At 37.2% G+C, this 22,553-nt stretch overlaps 1 long non-coding RNA gene across 1 annotated transcript in view; it reads left to right on the top strand.

Moving 5' to 3' along the window:
- Nucleotides 1-22,553, top strand: part of LOC125962820 (uncharacterized) — a 222,014-nt gene that overhangs the window by 44,193 nt on the left and 155,268 nt on the right. The gene's annotated exons all lie outside the window — the stretch shown is intronic.

Here is a 22,553-nt window from a genome sequence, read left to right as displayed (position 1 = left end):
TCAAAGAAGAGCCAACAGGCGTGTTGTTGTTGTGGGCATCGGGCCAGGGCAAGGGAGCAAAGTCCGGAGGGGAGAGCCCACAGACCCCTTGCTCTGGGGCTGTCAGCCTCCACAGGCTCCTCTCTCCTGTGGAATTCTAAACATTTGTGCTCAGGGAGTGGTGTCCTCAGCCTGCCTGACAGTGAAAGAGCTGGTTCTTGTCATTTATGGCTCCTGAAGACCTTCCCCTTAGGGTCTTCCTTCCATCAAGATAAAATGTCCTCAAGAATTCCCTTGAACTGTGCAGACAACACAACACAGCCTCCCTGGAGTTTGGGGATGATCATTAGAGAATTTCTGATGAGCTAATGCAGGAGGAGCAGGAGTGATCATGAATTTGATGACTGCAGGACTAACTGGGCCCTTTGGGACACACCCAGGTGGGGACAGAGAAGGTGGACATTGCTGTTTCAATTATCCAAGAGGGAAATCCTGTCCCCTGAATCACGTGTTGTACACATTAGATATATTTTATATACTTTCATCCTCGCAACAAACTTTTAAAGTAAGCTCTCTTATTAGCTCCAATCTTCTGAGGGATAAACTGACTTTTAGAGATGCTTAAATGACCTACCCAAGTCCTCACACCTGGGATGTCACATGGCTGTTACTCTAACCCTGAAACTGAGCAGGGCCCTGTGAGGCACCCAGGTATGGAGGCTTGGCCTTTTATTTTTGTCCCCGATTTCTTGTCGGAAAGACTACAGCCTCCATGACCTTCCCTGAGTTCCAGAGGGCAGACTCAAACAGTTGCTAATCAAGGGAGGGGCAGGCAAGAAACCACCCAAAGCAAGATTAAAGGGACCAGAGAAGCTCATCAAGATTAGAAGACTTACCACCTGAGACCCTACACACATCCTCATCTTGTCTGCAACCCCACCCTTTGATAACTCCTTTGATAAGGAGTTATAAAACTCCTTATCAAATCTTCCTGGGTTGGGACACATAGTTTTTCGAGGCAGGAGCTCTTGTGTACCCCTTTGCCTGGCAAAGTAATAAAGCTCTCCTCTTCTACTTCACCCAAAACTCTGTCTCCAAGATCTGATTTGGCACCGGTGTACAGAGAAGCTGAGCTTTTGGCATCAACCCCGACAGTTTGAACTGGGGTGTGTTATCTCCTCCATTATCCTGTAATTACAGCATAAGGATTCAAGTTATATGTCAGCCAAACTTTCTGAACTGGCTTAGGACCTGACATTCGGGTGTGTGTAGTATCTAGTCTCCTGGACTCACATTTGAAATAGGATTAAACCCCAATTTCAAAGCACAACACGTCACTTACCGAGCTCCCCTGGGTCCCACAACCAGGAACCGGGCTGACTGCCATCCTCCCACTTCCTGGACAAGCCCAGGAAGAGACCTCATTGGTTTGCAAACTGCTCCACCCCTTGAATCTTGTTAGAATCACCAGGGCGCTCTGGGAAATGTAGTCGTGGGAACTTGGGTTGTCCTTGTGCACCTCTTGTTCAAATGTACTCTGGCGAGACCTGGGACCAGACTGAGAGTGGAGTGACCTTGTAATCCATACAGTTCCTACTCTTAGGGTGGCTGAATCCAGATATCCTAAGTGTAACGTGGGAGGTTAGGGTTTTAAGGGGATCCAGGAAAAGCAGGTTCATTAACCTAGAGGAGTAGAAGGAGATGGATATTTTAAATCACTCCCTCAGGTTATGACAGCATTTCCTCATGAATTTCCATGAGGCCCCTAAATTTCTTCCCCATCTTCAGTCCCATTCACCATTCCACCGTGAGGCACTGTATAATGTGTCCTAAATTTGTCCACATATAAGTTACGAGTGTGACATATATAATGTGCTTTTGTTTCTGCATGTATTTTTAATTTATGTTAATGGTATAGGTCTATCACTCTTGCTGTTTCTAATGTACTTACCTCTACACTTTCTTTTTTAATTAAAAAAAATTTTATTGCAGTATAGTTGTTTTATAATATTGTTTTTGTTTATACAGTACAGCAAAGTGAAGCAGTTATACATATACATATATCCCCTGTTTTTTGGATTTCCTTCTCATTTAGGTCACCACAGAGCACTGAGTAGAGTTCCCTGTGCTATACAGTAGGTTCTCATTAGTTATCTGTTTCACACATAGTATCAATAGTGTATATATGTAAATTCCAATCTCCTAATTCATCCCACAACACCCCCCCCCCATTTCTAAAACCATCTTCAGGACACAAGTGTTGCCTTGTGCTCTCTCTTTGGCACTAACAGTTCTAGTCCATGCCTCCTGTATTATGCTGCATGAACTTGGGACTCTCTATGTGAAGGCTTTCTCTTGGCCTGTGCTTGGGCCATCCAGATGGACCTGCAACTAATGGCCCTGGAACACCACTCAGCCTGGAAAATGTGAGTGGGTGCATAAATGCCCCTGTGTTCCACCTACTAAGGTGGGGTTACTCTGGGGTCATGGCCAGCACTGCCTCCCTATGTTCTCCACTGAGAGGAAGCTTCCATTGTCCTCTGAGGTAATGTGCTGATCATGTATCCTTCTTTGAGTCTCAAAGAGCCGCTGCCTCACTTTTCTACTCCCATGGTGGTGCTCCCTTAAATCACCTCCCAAGTAAGCTACTTGAATATAAATCCTCATCTCAGGGTCTGGTTTTGGAGGAAACCAACCTAAAACCATTTAACCTACCGGTACCACTGGTGAAGGACACTTAGGTTGCTGCCAACTCCTTGTTACTACAAATACCACTGTAATCAGCACTTTCCTACATGTGCCCTGGACACGAGGACTTTGCTTGGATAGACATCAGGAATAGAATGTGCTGGAGGACAGGGCAACAGTGTATTTAATTTCACTGAGCATTTCTGTCCTCTTGTGTAGAAAGTTTCCTGCTTTCTTCATATCCTGGTTGATACTTTCAGTTAGCAATCTTCAAATGTCTGCCAATCTCATGTGTCTAAGGTGATAGCTCAGTGTAATTCTCATCTGCACTTCTCTGATTCTTAGTGAGTTTGAGCAACACTTCATATTCCTATTGACCCATCACATTTACTGGTGGTGAATTAAATGGCAAGGTGTCGAGGAAACACTCTTCTGCCATAGTAGCCAGGGCACAACAGAGATGAAGGATGGATAGCAGAGGACATCTTGCTAGAAAAATATTGCTGGAGAAGGATATAATCTCAGAATGCAGGTCTGGGCCTGGGTCATTTTGACAGAAAGTGTGGAAAGGCTTCATTCAATGGAGTAGGGCTATTGTCCCCTGATTCTGGGAAATGTGACACCTGGAATTAAGATCCAGATGGCAAGTTTGTAATTCTGAGATTGCTTCCATCATTCTAGCCAAAGTAACAGAGACCCTTGAGGATCTCCAGCAAGAATTGTTACAGAAACATGAAGTCAGGAGGCTGTGGCTAAGGGAGAGTAAGACCAGAGTCATGGATCCTAGGGTCTGAGGGCAGGGACACCAGAGGATGTAGTCCTGGGATCAGAGTGGCCATCTGAAATGCCAAGCCAAATTCTGACCACTTCTTAGACTTTCCATGTGGAAGGAGAGCAGAAGTAGGAAATACTGGAACTGTCACTGAGCATTCTCCTCACCATAAAGGATGTGAGTTAGGTGTAGTAATAAACTTCCTCTTTATTCCAGTATGTACAAGTTGGAAAAGTTTAAGCATTCTGCTTTTTAAAAAATAAATATACTTAATACAATAGAATTAATTTGTATATGGTAAATATTCTAACTTGTTCTAAAGTGTTTTCTTTCAAATATTAAACCATATAAAGAACTTCTTATTTCATTGCTAAAGAAAAACAAACAGACCTACATTTTTGCAAAGATAGGAAGTTTGAACTAAAACTCCCCTCTTGATGATGGAATCTGTGGAAGACAATGACCTCTAATTTAAGATTTTTTGTTGTTGAATAAATCTGTTTTAAAATTTGCTTGCCAAGCCTTCTGGTTTCTGCTCCAACAGGTAAAAGATATCAATTCTCTTTCTCTCTCTCTCTCTTTTTTTGGCCTTGCCTCATGTGGGATCCCTGACCCGGGATTGAACCCACACCCCCTGCATTGTAAGTGTGGATTCTTAACCACTGGACCACAAGGGAAGTCCCAATCCTCTCATTCTTATTGCAAAATCAATAAGTCCTGAAAAATCAAACAGATCCATTAGTGTATCAACATAATTAGGAAAAATGCTGCTTTAACTGAGCAAGACTCTATGAGCCCTTCCCAGAATAGACCCCCACCCATGTTCTCTTCCTGCCTTTTGTCTGTAGAAAAACTTTAGTCAAAGAATAAATTTAATCAGAGAAGTGAGAAAATGCAGAATGAAAGGAAAACAAGCAAGACAAAATAATACTTTAGCCATTAAACAACGTCAAGGATCTTTAGTTCTTCCTCAAGGACTATAGATAATATTCTCAGCCATGTCCTTTCAGTTGTTTTGCAGATACTGAAACCCCCACCAAGTGGAATAAGTTAACTGTATGCTACCCACAAGCATGTAGACCCCAGACCAGTTGGAACAAGAAGGCTGATGATGCTGATTCCCGCTTACCTCATCACCAACCAATCAGAAGAAATTCCATGACCTGATCACACCCTGCACCTTGAGCACTATAAGACTCCTTGCTACCCCCTCGAGAGTGGGACACACAGTCTTGAGGGCATTACCCACTGTGGCCACCTTTGCTTGGCAGAGAAATAAAGCTATTTCTTTCTACTTCACCCAAATCTCTGTCTCCAGGATTTAATCTGGCATCAGTGTACAGAGCCCAAATTTCAGCAACACTGCTAAAAAGTAGAGAGACAGACAGGTGCATACATAGAATCGGAGATTACTGTGAACTGAAGTTCAAGATTAGAAGCCCTAGCTGAAGCCAGTATTATTAAAAACACTTAAAAACTTCGATGAACTCCTGGAGACTCAGTGTGGATGAGCGTGAAAGTTACAAACATTGGGCTGTCTCAGTCTCATGGAGTCCTCCACACTTTTGTGAATTTTACCACCAGGAACACCACCCAAGTTCTCATTGTGAAGACAACAGAATAATCTCTATGAGCTTCTGATAGAAGGAGGAAAATGTAATCATTTTGAAATAAGGTCACAGACTTCTCTTCTCTCCCTTCCCTCCAGGGAAATTACTTTATAACAGCCTAGTCAAAGTAAGGTAAGGAAAATACCAAACTCCAATCATCTCCAGCATTTCTGCCTTACCTAAGGGGAGGAAAAGTTGAGATGCACTTTTGAAGGTCACACTTTGGGGCAAAACCCAGGCTTACTTAAAACTTGAGACTAATGATAGGACTATAAATATACTTATCTCCTCACCATCCCTTATAATCACATCAATAATTCTACTGTATATAACAGAGAATTACAGATGAAAAGCTACAATTTTCAGACACTATTTAATGAGGGATTTCCAGGCAATCCTAAGAAAAGAGAGAGACCAAAACTAGGATAGTAATGGAAATTGAAGACTTGGACATCTATAGCTATGGAAAACAGTAAACACAGCATAATTCCTAGTGAAATAAACATAAACCCTCATACTAAAGGCCTGCATACCTCAGTTCTTATTACCCAATATATCATGTCTAGCTTCCAACATAAAATTGAAAGGCATGCTAACATATGAAAAAACACAGTATGAAGAAATAAGGCAAGCATCAGAGTAAGATTCAGATATGGCAAGGATTTTGGAGTTATCAGACCAGGAATTTAAAATAACTATGATTAATATGCTAAAGTTTCTAATGGAAAAGCAAACAACATGCAAGAATAGATGGGCATTGTAAGCATAGAAATTAAAACTCTAAGGAAGAATCAAAGGAAATACTAGAGGGACTTCCCTGGTGGTGCAGTGGTTAAGAATCCACCTGCCAATGCAGGGAACACAAGTTCGGTCCCTGGTCTGGGAAGATCCCACATGCCACGGAGCAACTAAGCCTATGCACTGCAACTACTGAGCCCTCATGCCGCAACTACTGAAGCCCACGTGTCTAGAGCCCATTCTCCATAACAAGAGAAACCACCACAATGAGAAACCTGCACACCACAGCAAAGAGTAGCCCTGGCTCACTGAAACTAGAGAAAGCTTATGTGTAAAAATGAAGACCCAACACAGCCAAAAATAAATAAATTAAATAAATAAATTTATAAAAAAGGAAATGTTAGAAATAAAAATTTATAACAGAAATGAAGAATGCCTTTGATGGGCTTACCAGTAGACTGAATATGGCCAATTAAAGATTCAGTGTTCTTGAAGATATGTCAATAGAAACTTCCCAAAATGCAAAAAGAAAACCAAGAAATAATAGAGAACATTCATGAACTGCACGGCAATTGTAAAACATACCACATAAATGTAATTGGAATACCAGAAGAAGAAGAAAGAAAGAAAAAAAGAAAGAAAGAAAGAGAAAGAAAGAAAGAGAAAGGAAGGAAGGAAGAAAGAAAGAAAGAAAGAAAGAAAGAAAGAAAGAAGCAGAGAAATATTTGAAGTAATAATGGCTGAATATGTATTTTCCAAAATTAATGAGAGACACTAAAACACAGATCCAGAAATCTCAGAGAATAACACACATAATAAATATCCAAAAATGGACACCTGCAGAAGAAACAGAGACAAAGAGAAAATCTTGAAAGAAGCTAGAGAGGGGGGAAAAACACCTTACACACTAAAGAAAAACAAGAATTATAGTGGACTTCTTTTCAGAAACCATGCAAAAAGTAAAGAAAAATATTTAATGGTTTGAAAGAATAAACCCACAAATCTAGAATTCTGTATCCAGCAAATTTATCCATGAAAAGTGAAGGAGAATAAAGACGTGCCCAGAAAGACAAAAACTAAGAGAATTTGTCACCAGTAGACCTGCCCTGCAGAGACATACTGTGTTTGTGGATTGGAAGACTCAACATAGTGTCAATTCTTCCCAGATTGATATATAAGTGTAATGCAATTCCTATCAATATTTCAGGAAGTATTTTTTGTTGTTCTTATTTTACCTTTATTTTATGTAGATACAGACAAGCTTATTCTAAAATTAACATGTAAATTGATAGGCCCTAGAATAGCTAAGACCAAGAAAAAAAAAAGTAAAGGGATGAAGAAATATCCCTTTACTAACATAAATCAAAAGAAAGCTGAAGTGGTAATATTAGTATTAGACAAAGCCTGCTCAGAATAAGGAAAATTATCAGGAATACAAAAGAACATAATGATACAGGGGTCAATTCTTTAAGTAAAGCTGTGCATGTGCCTAACAACAAATCATCAATATATATGAAGGAAAAACTGATAAAACTGCAAGAAGAAATAGAGAATCTACCTATAGTTGGAGACATCAACTCCTTTCTATCAATAATTGACAGATCCAGTAGACAAAAAATCAGTTGAACTGAGCCAAACTATCAATCAATTGGATCTAGTTGCCATTAATAGACTATATCCAATAATAGCACAATATGCATTGTTCTGAAGCTCACATGGAACATCCACCAAGAAAGACCACATTCTGGACCATAAAATGCTCTTCATGAATTAAAAAAAAGGGAGTCAATATATGTTCTCAAACCATAATGAATTAAACTAGAAATTAATAACAGAAAGACAGCTGGAAAATCTCAATGCCTTTGAAGGTTAAATGACACACCTTTAGTTTATTTTTAAAAATTTTTGTTTCATATTGGAGTATAGTTGATTAACAATGTTGTGTTTGTGTCAGGTGTACAGCAAAGTGATTCAGTTATACTGAATACATGTAGATATTCTACATGTATCTATTCTTTTGAAGTTATTACAGAATATTGAGCAGTTTCCTGTGCTATACAGTAGGCTCTTGTTGGTTATCTACTTTAAATATAGCAGCATGTATATGTCAATCCCAAGCTCCCAATTTATCCCTCCCCCCTACACTCCTCTCACACATAACCATAAATTCATTCTCTAAGTCTGTGAGTCTGTTTCTGTTTTGTAAATAAGTTTATTTGTATCATAAATGACACACTTTTAATAACATGAGAGCTAAACAAGAAATCTTAAGAAAAGTGGAAAGTGAAATAAAATCTATCAAAATTTGTGGAATGCACAGTGCTTAGAGAGAAATTTATAACACTAAATGTAGAAAAGAATAAAGATCTAAAAACAATAACTTAAGTTTTAACCTTAGGAAACTAGAAAAAGAATAGCAATACTAACCTACAGAAAGCAGAAGAGAAAGCATAATAAAAATCAGGGCAGAAATCAATGAAATTGGAAACAGAAAAACAATTGAGAAAATAACAAAACCAAAAGCTAGCTCTTTGATAAAAATTAGCTCTTATTTTATTTATAGTTTTTTATATCTCTGCAGCTATCAACATTATCTATCATTTCCTCCTTGAAACACACTTTTTTGTTTGTCTTCCATAGCCCATCATCTCCTGATTTCCCTCCTAACTCGTTAGCTATTTCTTCTTTGTCTCCTTACCCAAAATTGCTTTCTCTCTTTCACTTTTAAAGAAAGGTTGTGGTGTCTTAGTCTTGGGACACTTTCTCTTCTCAATGTACACATTTTCTCCTGGATGATCTCACTCATTACCATGACACTACATGCCACTCAAACACTATTTAGGTTTCTCCAGAAATCAGAACCTGAGGCAAACTGTTAAAAGCAAGTATTAAGTAATATAGTCATTTTCACAATGTTGATTCTTCCAATCCAAAAGCATGGTATATCGCTCCATCTGTTTATATCATCTTTAATTTCTTTCATCAGTGCCTTATAGTTTTCTGCATATAGGTCTTTTCTCTCCTTAGTTAGGCTTATTTCTAGGTATTTTATTCTTTTGGTTGCAATGGTAAATGGGAGTGTTTCCCTAATTTATCTTTCAGATTTTTCATCATTAGTGTATAGGAATGCAAGAGATTTCTGTGCATTAATTTTGTATCCTGCTACTTTACCAAATTCACTGATTAGCTCTAGCAGTTTTCTGGTAGTGTCTTTAGGATTCTTTATGTATAGTATCATGTTATCTGCAAACAGTGTAAACTTTACTTCTTCATTTCCAATTTGGATTCCTTTTATTTCTTTTTTTTCTGATTTCTGTGACTAAACCTTCCAAAATTATGTTGAATAATAGTGGTGAGAGTGGGCAACGTTGTCTTATTCCTGATCTTAGTGGAAATGGTTTCAGTTTTTCACCATTGAGGAGGATGTTGGCTGTGGGTTTGTCATATATGGCCTTTATTATGTTGAGGAAAGTTCCCTCTATGCCTACTTCCTGGAGAGTTTTTATATAAATGGGTGTTAAATATTTTTGAAAGCTTTTTATCCATCTATTGAGATGATCATATGGTTTTTATACTTCAATTTGTTAATATGGTTTATCACATTGATTGGTTTGCATATATTGAAGAATATTTGCATTCCTGGGATAAACCCCATTGATCATGGTGTATGATACTTTTAATATGCTGTTGGATTCTGTTTGCTAGCATTGTGTTGAGGAGTTTTGCATCTATGTTCATCAGTGATACTGGCCTGTAGTTTTCTTTCTTTGTGACATCTCTGGCTGCTTTTGGTATCAGGGTGATGGTGGCCTCGTTGAATGAGTTTGGGAGTGTTCCTCCCTCTGTTATATTTTGGAAGAGTTTGAGAAGGATAGGTGTTAGCTCTTCTGTAAATATTTGATAGAATTTGCCTGTGAAGCCATCCGGTCCTGGGCTTTTGTTTGTTGGAAGATTTTTAATCACAGTTTCAATTTCAGTGCTTGTGATTGGTCTGTTTATATTTTCTATTTCTTCCTGGTTCAGTCTCAGAAGTTTGTGCTTTTCTAAGAATTTGTCCATTTCTTCCAGATTGTCCATTTTATTGGCATATAGTTGCTTATAGTAATCTCTCATGATCCTTTGTATTTCTGCAGTGTCAGTTGTTACTTCTCCTTTTTCATTTCTAATTCTATTGATTTGAGTCTTCTCCCTTTTTTCTTGATGAGTCTGACTCATGGTTTATCAATTCTGTTTATCTTCTCAGAGAACCAGCTTTTAGTTTTACTGATTTTTGTTATTGTTTTCTTTGTTTCTATTTCATTTATTTCTGATCTGATATTTATGATTTCTTTCCTTCTGCTAACATTGGAGTTTTTTTGTTCTTCCTTCTCTAATTGCTTTAGGTGTAAGGTTAGGTTGTTTATTTGAGATGTTTCTTGTTTCTGGAGGTAGAATTTTATTGGTATAAACTTCCCTCTTAAAACTGCTTTTGCTGCATCCCATAGGTTTTTGGTCATTGTGTTTTCATTGTCATTTGTTTCTAGGTATTTTTTGATTTCTTCAGTGATCTCTTGGTTATTAAGTATTGTATAGTTTAGCCTCCATGTATTTGTATATTTTTCAGATTTTTTCCTCTAACTGGTACCTAGTCTCATAGCGTTGTGGTCAGAAGAGATACTTGATATGATTTCAATTTTCTTAAATTTAGCAAGGCTTGATTTGTGACCCAAGATATGATATATCCTGGAGAATGTTCCAAGAGCACTTGAGAAGAAAGAAATCTACAGATTCAATGCAATCCCTATCAAACTACCAAAGGCTTTTTTCATAGAACTAGAACAAAAAGTTCACAATTTGCCTGGAAACACAAAAGACCCTGAATAGCCAAAGCAATCTTGAAAAAGAAAAACGGAGCTGGAGGATCCAGGCTCCAGGACTTCAGACTATACTACAAAGCTACAGTATTCAAGACAGTATGGTACAGGCACCAAAACAGAAACATAGATCAAGGGAACAGAATAGAAAGCATAGAGATAAACCCACGCACATATTGTCACCTTGTTTTTGATAAAGGAGGCAAGAATATAAAATGGAGAAAAGACTGCCTCTTCAATAAGTGGTGCTGGGAAAACTGAACATCTACATGTAAAAGAATGAAGTTAGAGCGCTTCCTAACACCGTACACAAAAATAAACTCCAAATGGATTAAAGATCTAAATGTAAAGCCAGACACTATAAAACTCTTAGAGGAAAACATAGGCAGAACACTCTATGACATAAATCACAACAAGATACTTTTTGACCCACCTCCTAGAGTAATGGAAATAATAACAAAAATAAACAAATGGGACTAACGAAACTTAAAAGCTTTTACACAACAAAGGAAACCATAAAGAAGACGAAAAGACAACCCTCAGAATGGTAGAAAATATTTGCAATTGAAGCAACTGACAAAGGATTTATTTCCAAAATTTACAAGCAGCTTATGTAGCTCAATATCAAAAAGCAAGCAACCCAATCCAAAAATGGGCAGAAGACCTAACTAGACATTTCACCAAAGAAGATATACATATTGCCAACAAACATATGAAAGAATGCTCAATATCACTAATCAGTAGAGAAATGCAAATCAAAACTACAATGAGGTATCATCTCATTGATGATACTATAAAACTACAATGAGGTATCACCTCACACCAGGTCAGAATGGCCATCATCAAAAAATCTACAAACAATAAATGCTGGAGAGTGTGTGGAGAAAAGGGAACCCTCCTGAACTGTTGGTGGGAATGTAAATTGATGGAGCCAGTATGGAGAACAGTATGGAGGTTTCTTAAAAAACTAAAAATAGAACTACCATATGACCCAGCCATCCCACTACTGGATATATAATGTGATAAATCCATAATTCAAAAAAAGTCATGTACCACAATGTTCATTGCAGCTCTATTTACAATAGCCAGGACATGGAAGCAACCTAAGTGTCCACTGAGAGATGAATGGATAAAGAAGATGTGGCACATATATACAATGGAATATTCCTCAGCCATGAAAAGGAACGAAATTGAGTTATTTGTTGTGAGGTGGATTGTCCTAGTGTCTTTCATACAGAGTGAAGTATGTCAGAAAGAGACAAACAAACACCATATACTAACACATATATAAGGAATCTAAAAAAAAAAATTATGAAGAACCTAGGGGCAGGACAGGAATAAAGATGCAGATGTAGAGAATGGACTTGAGGACATGGGGAGGGGGAAGGGGAAGCTGGAATGAAGGGAGAGAGTGGCATGGACTTATATACACTACCAAATGTAAAATAGATAGCTAGTGGGGAGAAGTCGCATAACACAGGTAGATCATCTCAGTGCTTTGTGACCACCTAGAGGGGTGGGATATGGAGGGTGGGAGGGAGATACAAGAGGGAGGAGATATGGGGATATATGTATGCATAATGCTTTGTTATAAAGCAGAAACTAACACACCATTTAAAACAATTATACTCCAATAAAGATGTTTAAAAGAAAAGCAGGTTTAATTGGGGAGGGTAATCAGGTTGCAAGAGTTAGTGACATGGGCAGCAAAACAGGTATAGCTAGTAGTTTCCAAGTTGGCCACTTGTATGGAACACTCATTCTTCCATCTCATTTTTTCATTATCATCCATCTTTATTGGTTGAAGTTTACTTCCTGGTCATTACTTGCTAAGACTTGAATGAGAGCTGAAGTGCATTCAAATGGCACCTGCCCAAAGCTGGCCAGAACCAACAAAGAACTGATTTCTGCCACATGACTATAATTAGTAAAGAGGCCAAAAAGATTTAAGGTGTTGCCCTACAGGTGTCTCATATAGTACTTGCAATGCCCACATTTACATCTTCAACTGAAATCTTTCCACTAGTGTCAAGACATCAGGTGCAAATAGCACCTTAAGTTTATATCCAAAGTGAAACTCTTGATACCAAACTCCATACCTGTTCTTCCCTAAATCTCTTTCAGCACGCCCCACATTGGAAAACTTATAGGCTTATGTCACTTGCTGTTCACTTGTTTATGGTTCATCTAACAGTGAACATCTGTTGGTGCCCTCTGGGTGAAAGGAACTTTCTTGGGACATATTTTTTGGCTCTCCAGAGCCTACCCTGCTCAGTCCTGTGATATAGGAGTTCTGGTACAACCTTAGGTACAACCTCCCTCCCAACACAAATTTTATTGTTGCTGGGTTCCTATAGCTGATGGCCTTCTTGAGTACACACATGGCAACAAGGTTCAGGCCTAACTCCCTTCCACAATGTTCCCTTGATCCATGGGAAATACATATATTTTTGCTACACTAATAGGTGGACATGAAGGTGCTTCCTGGCATGCCCTCTTTCTTCTATGCTACCTCTAGTCTTCCAATTTCTTTAAACCCTAATGACATCGAGCACTCAGCTTGCACAGGGCTTCAGAAACTTTAAGCTAAGAGGCTTTACTTGTCCAGTACTTAGTGTGTGAAGGAAGAGCATTTGTACCCTCATTTGTTAGGAGTGATTTTCTTGGGAATTCCCTCAGGAAGCAAGGCCACACTTTCCCATAAGTGATCTAGGAGAGGGAGAGAGCCTTGTTTCACAAACAGTGTTCTCAGGAATGGAACACATTCTCCTATTCAGCTCTCCTATTACAAATGCTATTGGGGAATAGTGGCAGTTCTGCTGGCTGCAATTTCTCAGCATGTCAGGGTAAAAGGATGGATGATCCATCCAAGAGGTGGATGATCCCTGAACTGAGAAGCCTGGGAAATTTGAATCTTCTTACCTGAGAATCTCAGTTGCCTTTTCCAGTAGTCAGCATATAATTATATCCTATTACACATGTACAGTATTGTTTTTTATAACAAAAGAGAGTAAGTTGCATATTATGTTTATAACTTAACAGTATATGGTGAATATTTTTCTACATAAAGATTTATATATAATTCTTTTACAACCCCTCTTTTTTTATTATAGAAGATTCCAGACATATACAAAAGTTGATAAAAACTTAATTATTCCCAGTTTCAACAATTATCAACTCATTGCCAATCATGTTTCATTAATACAGCACCCATTCTTCACTCCCATATGATTTCGAATCCAAGATATTTTAGATATCACATTTTATAAATATTTTTAATTGATGTATAGTTGATTTACATTATTGTGTTAATTTCAGACATATAGCAAAGTGATTCAGTTACATATATTTTTAAAATTCTTTTCCATTATAGGTTATACAAGATACTGAATATAATTCCCTGTGTTATACAGTAAATCCTTGTTGTTTATTTTATACATGGTAGTGTGTTTCTGTTAATCCCTAATTTATCCCTCCATTCTTTCCCCTTTGGTAACTATAAGTTTGTTTTCTATGTCTGTGAGTCTGTTTCTGTTTTGTAGATATGTTCATTTGTACTATTTTTTAGATTGTACATATAAGTGATATCGTATAGGATTTGTCTTTGCCTGACTTACTTCACTTAGTATGATAATCTCTAAGTCCATCCATGTTCCTGCAAATGGCATTATTTCATGGCTGAGTAATATTCCATTGTATATATACACATCTTTATCAATTCATCTGTTGATTGACATTTAGGTTGTTTCCATGTCTTGGCTGTTGTAAATAGTGCTGCAATGAACATTGGGGTGCATGTATATTTTTGAATTAGTTTTCATCTTTTCTCACTCAGCCAGGAGTGAGATTACTGGATCATATTATAACTCTACTTTCTGTTCTTTAGGGAACCTCTATACCATTTTCCATAGTGGCTGCACCAATTTACATTCCTACCAACAGTGTAGGAGGAGTCCCTTTTGTCCACACCCTCTCCAGCATTTATTATTTGTAGATTTTTTGATGATAGCCATTCTGACAAGTGTGAGGTGATGCTACATTGTGGTTTTGATTTGCATTTCTCTAATAATTAGTGATATTGAGCATATTTTCATGTGCTTATTAACCATCTGTATGTTTTCTTTGGAAAAATGTCTATTTAGGTCTTCTATTTTTTGATTGGGTTGTTTTTCTGATATTGAGTTGTATGAGCTGTTTTTATACTTTGGAAATTAAGCACTTGTTGGTCTCAGCATTTAGAAGTATTTTCTCCCAGTCCATAGGTTACATTTTTGTTTTGTTTATGGTTTCCTTTGTTGTGCAAAAAGTTTATACATTTGATTAGGTGCCATTTATTTATTTTTGATTTTATTTCTTTTGCTTTGGGAGACTGATCTAAGAAAATATTGTTATGATTTATGTCAAAGAATGTTTTTCTTATGCTCTTTTCTAGGAGGTTAGTAGTGTCATGTCATATTTAAGTCTTTAAGTCATTTTGACTTTATTTTTGTGTATGATGTGAGGGAGTGTTCTAACTTTATTGATTTACATGTAGCTGTCCAGCCTTCCCAACACCACTTGCTGAAGAGAATTTTTTTCTCCATTGTATAGTCTTACTTCCTTTGTTGAAGATTAATTGACCACAGGTGTGTGAGTTTATTTCTGGGCTCTCTATTCTATGCCATTGATATATATGTCTGTTTTTGTGCCAATATCATGCTGTTTTGATTACTGTAGCTTTGTAGTATCATCTAAGTCTGAGAGAGTTATGCCTCCAGCTTTGTTCTTTTCCCTCAGTATTGCTTTGGCAATTCTGGATCTTTTGTGGTTCCATATAAGTTTTAGAATTATTTGTTCTAGTTCTGTGAAAAAAGTCATGGGCAATCTGATAGGGATTGCATTAGACCTGTACATTACTTTGAGTAGTATGGCCATTCTAACTATATTAACTCTACCCATTCAAGAGCATGGGATATCTTTCCATTTTCTTGAATCATCTTTGATTTTCTTTACCAATGTTTTATACTTCTCAACATATGACTCTTTCACCTCTTTGGTTAGGTTTATTCCTACGTATAATCATTCTTAATCACTGAAATTGCTTACATTAAAGCATTATTTATTCATTCTTTATCATAGGACATTTGAATTCTTTCCAACTTTTCATTATTACATGTGCAAAAGCATCTTTGTATGTATATTTATAACTAATTACTCTTTATGATTTGCAATTCTTTTATTTTCTATACCAATTTCTTAATAATGTCTTTGGAATAAAAAACCTTTGTTTGAGGGAACGTTTTCTTTATTTCTGTGAATCTATACAGTTATACCATAACATAAAATAACTAAAGTCATATAAATCTATTTACTAGGACATTTTATGCCTTGTTTGAAAATTTAGAAGAGCCTCTTACTAGTTCTTGTCTACCATCTTCCTTACTGTGAAAGAACATTATTAAAAACCAATATGGAGTTCTGGTTCAATATGGCAATGTTGAACTCACCTCTTCCCGTAGACACAGTGAATATACAATTACATACAAAACAAGTTCCTTTGAAAGAAATAAAAAAACTAGCTGACTGACTCCACATCTGGTGAATGAGGAAAACACTGACATTGAAACATGTAAGAGAGGCTGAGACATAATCTTTCCATAAACCCCACCCCTAATGCAAAACCCCATAATTGGGAAGGAACTCAAAATTCTGGGCTTCTCCTTGAAGAATAAGGGTTTGAACCCCACATGTGGCAACCTAACTTTTAAGACCTGCACCTGAAAAATGAGCCCCCAAAATATCTGACTTTGAAAACCAACAGGGCCTGTGTCCATGAGACCCACAAGGCTGAGAAGTAGTTCTTAAAGTGCTGCTGAGAAGTAGTTCTTAACGGGCTCAATGCAGTTAAGGTGGACTTACAGCAGTTACACCCTAGGGCCTAATGCAGAGGCATTTTACTGAAAAGTCAGGCTCTGTGTGAAAGAAGCCTATTGGCTTATCTTAAAGCTTTAGCCTGAAGGGCGGGCATTAATTGAACACACATCTAGGTGCCTACTGAAATACTTTCCAAAGACCAGGGAGAATAATGAGCACCACCTTTGTGCTCTCCCTCTGCCTTGCACCATATCACCAGTATCTCCTGGAAGGGAGCTTGTACATGTGTCTGGTGCCCAGCTTTGTGGCTGCTGCTCAGCCCTTGATTCCCTTGCTCTGGTGGCCAGTGGGCTTACATTTGTAAGTCCCACAAGACAGTAACAAATGGAAAAACTGTTCTTAAATGACTAACACCCAAGGCATGGTGCAGTGACAGCTGACTGAAACACACTGCCGTCTTTCTGTGAAAGAGACCTATTTGCTTATTTAAAGTTTCAACCTGAGGTTCAGGCTTCTAATTTAACAGTCATCTAGAGGCCTACTGAAAGACTCTCTGAAGACCATGGAGGTTGGTGGGTGTCATCATTGTGCTCTCCCTCTGCCTCACTCTAGGTCACCAGTATCTCCCAGAAATGAGCCTGTGCATATGTCTGGAGTCCTGATTTTTGTAGCTGCCTACTCAGAGGATGTTTCTTGATTGCCTGACTGTGGTGGCCAGTGGAGCTTGTGTTCATGAGTTCAATGGGATGAGGGCACACAAACAAATAATTTTGAATTGGTTATCACCCCAGGGCTCAGTGCAGAGGGAGCAGGCAGAAATACCCTTTTCTCAGTTTTCCCCTGAAATAAGTATATTTGCATAATTTTAAAACTGCTGCCTGGGGACTTCCCTGGCAGTCCAGTGATTAGGAGTTTGCTTTCCAATGCAGGGGGTGTGGATTTGATCCCTGGTCAGAGATCTAAGATCCCACATGCCTCTTGGCCAAAAAACCAAAACTGAAACAGAAGCAATATTGTAACAAATTCAATATAGACTTTAAAAAGTGTCCACAAAAAAAAAAAAAAAAAGCTTCTGTCTGAAGGCCTGGATTACAATCAGCCTGCACCTGGGTGATGTCTGCGACCCTCCCCTTTGGGACACTGACAGATCTTGGCATGTCCTCAACTATTGGGAGCCACTAAGAACAAAGTAGCCTGCTTGGACACTCAGAGATTTGAGAAGCAACAAAGAGTAAGGACAGGGTTGAACAATAAGTTTCATCTCCTACATAAGCCTCTCCTTCAAGACTGAGAGAGGTGGCTGTTTTATTTAATGCAAAAAAATCAACACAGAGAGTCAAGGAAAGTGAGAAAAAAAACAGAAGAGAGAGACAGAAATATGTTCCATATAAAAAATAACAAACCCCAAACCTCAAAAAAAAAAAAAACCTTAATGAAACAAAGATAAATGATTTACCTGAAAACAGTTCAAAGTAATGGTCACAAAGATGCTTATCAAGGTTAGGAGAATGCATGAACAGAGTGAGACTATAATCAAAGAGATAGAAAATATAAGAAAGTACCAAACAGAAGCCACAGAGCTGAAGAATATAATACCTGAACTGAAAATTCCCATTAACAGGTTCCACAGAAGACTGCATGAAACAGAAGAAAGTGTCAATGAGCTTAAGAGAGAACAGTGGAACTCATCCAATCAGAACAACAAAGGAAGAAAGAATGAAAAAAAGTGAAGGCAACTTAAAGGACTTATGGGAAAACAAGCGGATCAATATTTGCAATATAGGAGTCCCTTAAGGAGAAGAGAAAGAGAAAAGGGCAGAAAATTTATTTGAAGAAATAATGACTGAAAACTTCTCTTAGCTTTTCCAGGACATCCAGTTTTAGGAAGCCCAGAAAGTTTCAAATAATTTGAACCCAAAGATACCCACACCAATACACATTATAATTGAAGTGTTAATAGTTAAAGACAAGGAGTGAATCTTAAAAGCAGCAAGAGAAAAACAATGTGCTACATACAAGGTAAACTCCTTGTATGTAACACATTGAAGCTCTACAGACAGAGGGAGTGGTACTATATACTGGAAGTGCTGAAAGAAAAAAGTACTAAACAAGAATACTTAAGCTGGCAAAAGTGTGATTCAGAATTGATGGAGATAAAGTTTCCAGACAAGCAAAAGCTAAAAGAGTTCATCACCACTGGATCAGTTTTATGATAAATGTAAAAGGAAATCCTTTAATCTGAACAGAAATGGTACTAATTAGTGACAAGAAAACATTAAAAGCATAAAGATCACTGTTAAGGTAAATATACAGTGAAATTCAAAATAGTCTAATATAAAGTATAAAATATATAAATATAAATAAAATATAAAGTCTAATATAAATATAAAATGAGTTAATCAATTTTAAAACTATGAAGTTAAAAGATAAAAGTAGTAGAAACAACCGTGACTATAATAATTTGTTAATGGAAACACAAGATAAAAATATGTAAATGGTGATATCAGAAACAAAACGTGGTGGATAGTAAAAATGTACAGATTTAGAATGCATTAGAACTTAAGTGGTTAGTGACATAAAATAGACTGTTAGAAATATAAGTTGTTCTATGTAAGCTTAAAGGTAATCACAAAGCAAAGATCTATAATAAATACACAAAAGAGAAAGAGAAAGGAATCTAAGCATACCACCACAGAAAATGACAAAATCACAAAAGAGAGTAAAGGGAGAGAAAAGGAGCAAAGGAATTACAAAACAGCCAGAAAACAATTTAAAAAATGTCAATACATGTGTACTATCATAATTACTTTAAATGTAAATGGACTTAATTCTCTGATCAAATGACATAGAGTAGCTGTATAGATTAAAAAAATATATTCTGCCTGCAAGAGACTCTTTTCAGAGTCTGAAAGTGAAGAGATGGAAAATGATATTCCATGTAAATAGAAACCAAAAGAAAGCTGAGGTATTTATACTTATATCAGACAAATTGACTTTAAGACAAAGATTGTAATAGGAGCCAATGAAGGAGAGTATATAATGATATATGGGTCAATCAAGATATGACACTTCTTTATATTCCCCTCAAAGAGTCCTTAAATATATAAGGAAAATATTAGTAGACCTAAAGGGAGAAATAAACAGCAATGCAATCATAGTAAGGGACTTCAATACACCACTTTCATCAAAGGATAGATCACCTAGAGTGAACATCAATAAACATTGACCTTAAACAACATGTTCGACCAGATGAACTTAACAGACATATACAGAACATTCCATCCAAAGGCAAAATAATACTCATTCTTTTTTAAGTTGAAGCACAGTTGATTTTCAATATTTCATTAGTTTCAGGTATACAGCATAGTGATTCATTTATTTTTTTTCACATTATATTCCATTATAGGTTATTACAAGATATTTAATGCAATTCTCTGTGCTACACAGGAAATCCTTGTTGTTTACGTATTTTATGTACAGTACTTTGTATCTGTCAATCTCTTACCCCTAATTTGTCCAACCCACCTCTCTCTCCCCTTTGCTAACCATAAATTTGTTTTCTGTGTATGTGAGTCTGTTTCTGTTTTGTATATAGATTCATTTGTATTATATTTTAGATTCCTCATATAAGTGAAATCATATAAGATTTGTCTTTCTCTGCCTGATTTACTTTACTTAGCATAATATTTTCTAGGTCCATCCATGTTACAGCAAATGTCAATATTTCAGTCTTTTTATGGCTGAGTAATAATCCATTATATATATATAATCTTCTTAAGTCAAACTGTTGATGCGCACTTGGGTTATTTCCATGTCTTGGTTACTATAAATAATGCTGCTGTGAATATTAGGAAGCATGTGGCTTTTTAAATTAGAGGGTTTTTTTTTACCCCCTCTGTATATATATACAAGAGAAGGATTGCTGGATCATATGGTAGCTCTATTTTTAGGTTTTAAAGGAACTTCCAAACTGCTTTCTATAGTGGCTGCACAAATTTACATTCTTACCATCAACAGTATACAAGGGTTCCCTTTTGTCCACATCTTCTCCAGCATTTATTATTTGTAGGCTTTTTGATGATGGCCATTCTGGCCAGTGTGAGGTGATACCTCATTGTGGTTTTGATTTACATTTCTCTAATAATTATTGAGTTTGAGGATCTTTTCATGTGCCTGTTATGTATCTGTATGTATTCTTTGGAAAAATGTCTATTTAGGTCCTCTGCCTACTTTTTTATTGTTTTTTTTTTTTTGATATGAGTTGTTTGTATATTTTGAAAATTAAACCCTTGTCAGTCTCATTGTTTGCAAATATTTTCTCCCATTCCATAGGTTATCTTTTCATTTTGTTATGGTTTCTTTGTTGTGCAAAATGTTTTAAGTTTAATTTAGTGCCATTTGTTTATTTTTGATTTTATTTCTTTTGCTTTGGGAGACTGATCTAAGAAAATATTGCTATGATTTATGTCAGAGAACATTTTGCCTATGTTCTCTTCTAGGAGTTTTATGGTGTCTTATATTTAAGTCTTTAAGCCATTTTGTGTATAGTGTGAGAGAGGTCTAACTTCATGGATTTACATGTGGTTGTCCAGCTTTCCCAACACCACTTGGTGAAAAAACTTTTCTTCATTGTATATTCTTGCCACCTAGACTAATTGACTGTAGGTGTGTGAGTTTATTTCTGGGCTGTCTGTTCTGTTTCATTGATCTATATGTCTGTTTCTGTGATAATAAAGCACTGTTTTGATTACTGTAGCTTTGTAGTATAGTCTGAAGTCTGGAAGGGTTATACCTCTAGTTTTGCTCTTTTTTTCCTCAGGATTGCTTTGGCAATTTGGGTCTGTTGTGGTTCCATACAAATTTTAAGATTATTTGTTCTAGTTCTGTGAAAAACCTCTTGGGTATTTTGTTAGGAATGACATTAAATCTATAGATTGATTTGAGTAGTATGCCCATTTAAAAAAATTAATTCTTCCAATCCAAGAAGATCAGATGGACTGCAGTGAAGTGGCAGCCACCAGCACAAAGCTCTCTCCACCTGATTGTTGGTGAGCCATCATGTATGCACTCCTCACGAGTAGAATCTAGGTTTCTCCAGCCTTTCTGTATGTCCCAGCAGTTCTCCTAGCAGTCAAGGGGTCTTGTCCCCTACACACCAAACCCCAGGACTGGGATGCCCAGATTGTTTCTAGTCCACTCATTTTGACCTTCACTTCCTTTCAGATCCCTCCTAGGGGTGCAGGTCCCAATGCGATACTTTTTTTCCCATCCTATCCAGTTATGAGGCGATCTTTCTTTTTTCTTTTCTTTTTTTTTTTTGTGGTACACAGGCCTCTCACTGTTGTGGCCTCTCCTGTTGCGGAGCACAGGCTCCAGACGTGCAGGCTCAGCAGCCATGGCTCATGGGCCCAGCCACTCTGTGGCATGTAGGATCTTCCCAGACCGGGGCACGAACATGTGTCCCCTGCATTGGCAGGTGGACTCCCAAACACTGAGCCACCAGGGAAGCCCAAGGAAATCTTTCTTGAAGATTTGGTTGTGTAGGAGTTCTTCTGCTAGTTTCTAGTTAATTTTCCATGTGAATTGTTCCACATATAGATATATTTTTGATGTGTTTTTTTTGGGGGAGGATGGGAACTCCATGTCCTCCTACTCTTCCATCTTGATCCCCCTCAGAACACACATTCTTCTCAAGCACATATTGGTTGCTCTTCAGAACAGATTATATGTTAGGTCATGAAACAAACAACTTATGGAATGCAGCAAAAGCAGTTTTAAGAGGGAAGTTGATAGTGATAGATGCCTACATTAAGAAATAATAAAGATCTCAAAGAAACAACCTATTTACCTCTAAAGGAAGAAGAAAATAAAAGTAAAGCAAACTAAACCCAAAGTTGGTAGAAGAAATAAAATAACAAACATCGGAGCAGAAATGAATAAAATAGAGACAACAAAAGCAGTAGAAAAGATCAGTGAAACTAAGAGCTTGTTTATGGAAAAGACAAACAAAACAGGCAAATCAGTAGCTAGATTCACCAGGAAAAACAAAAGGCAGAACTC

Source organism: Orcinus orca, chromosome 21, assembly GCF_937001465.1.
Source record: "Orcinus orca chromosome 21, mOrcOrc1.1, whole genome shotgun sequence".
Lineage (NCBI taxonomy): Eukaryota > Metazoa > Chordata > Mammalia > Artiodactyla > Delphinidae > Orcinus > Orcinus orca.
This window is presented reverse-complemented; position numbering and strand designations above follow the sequence as displayed.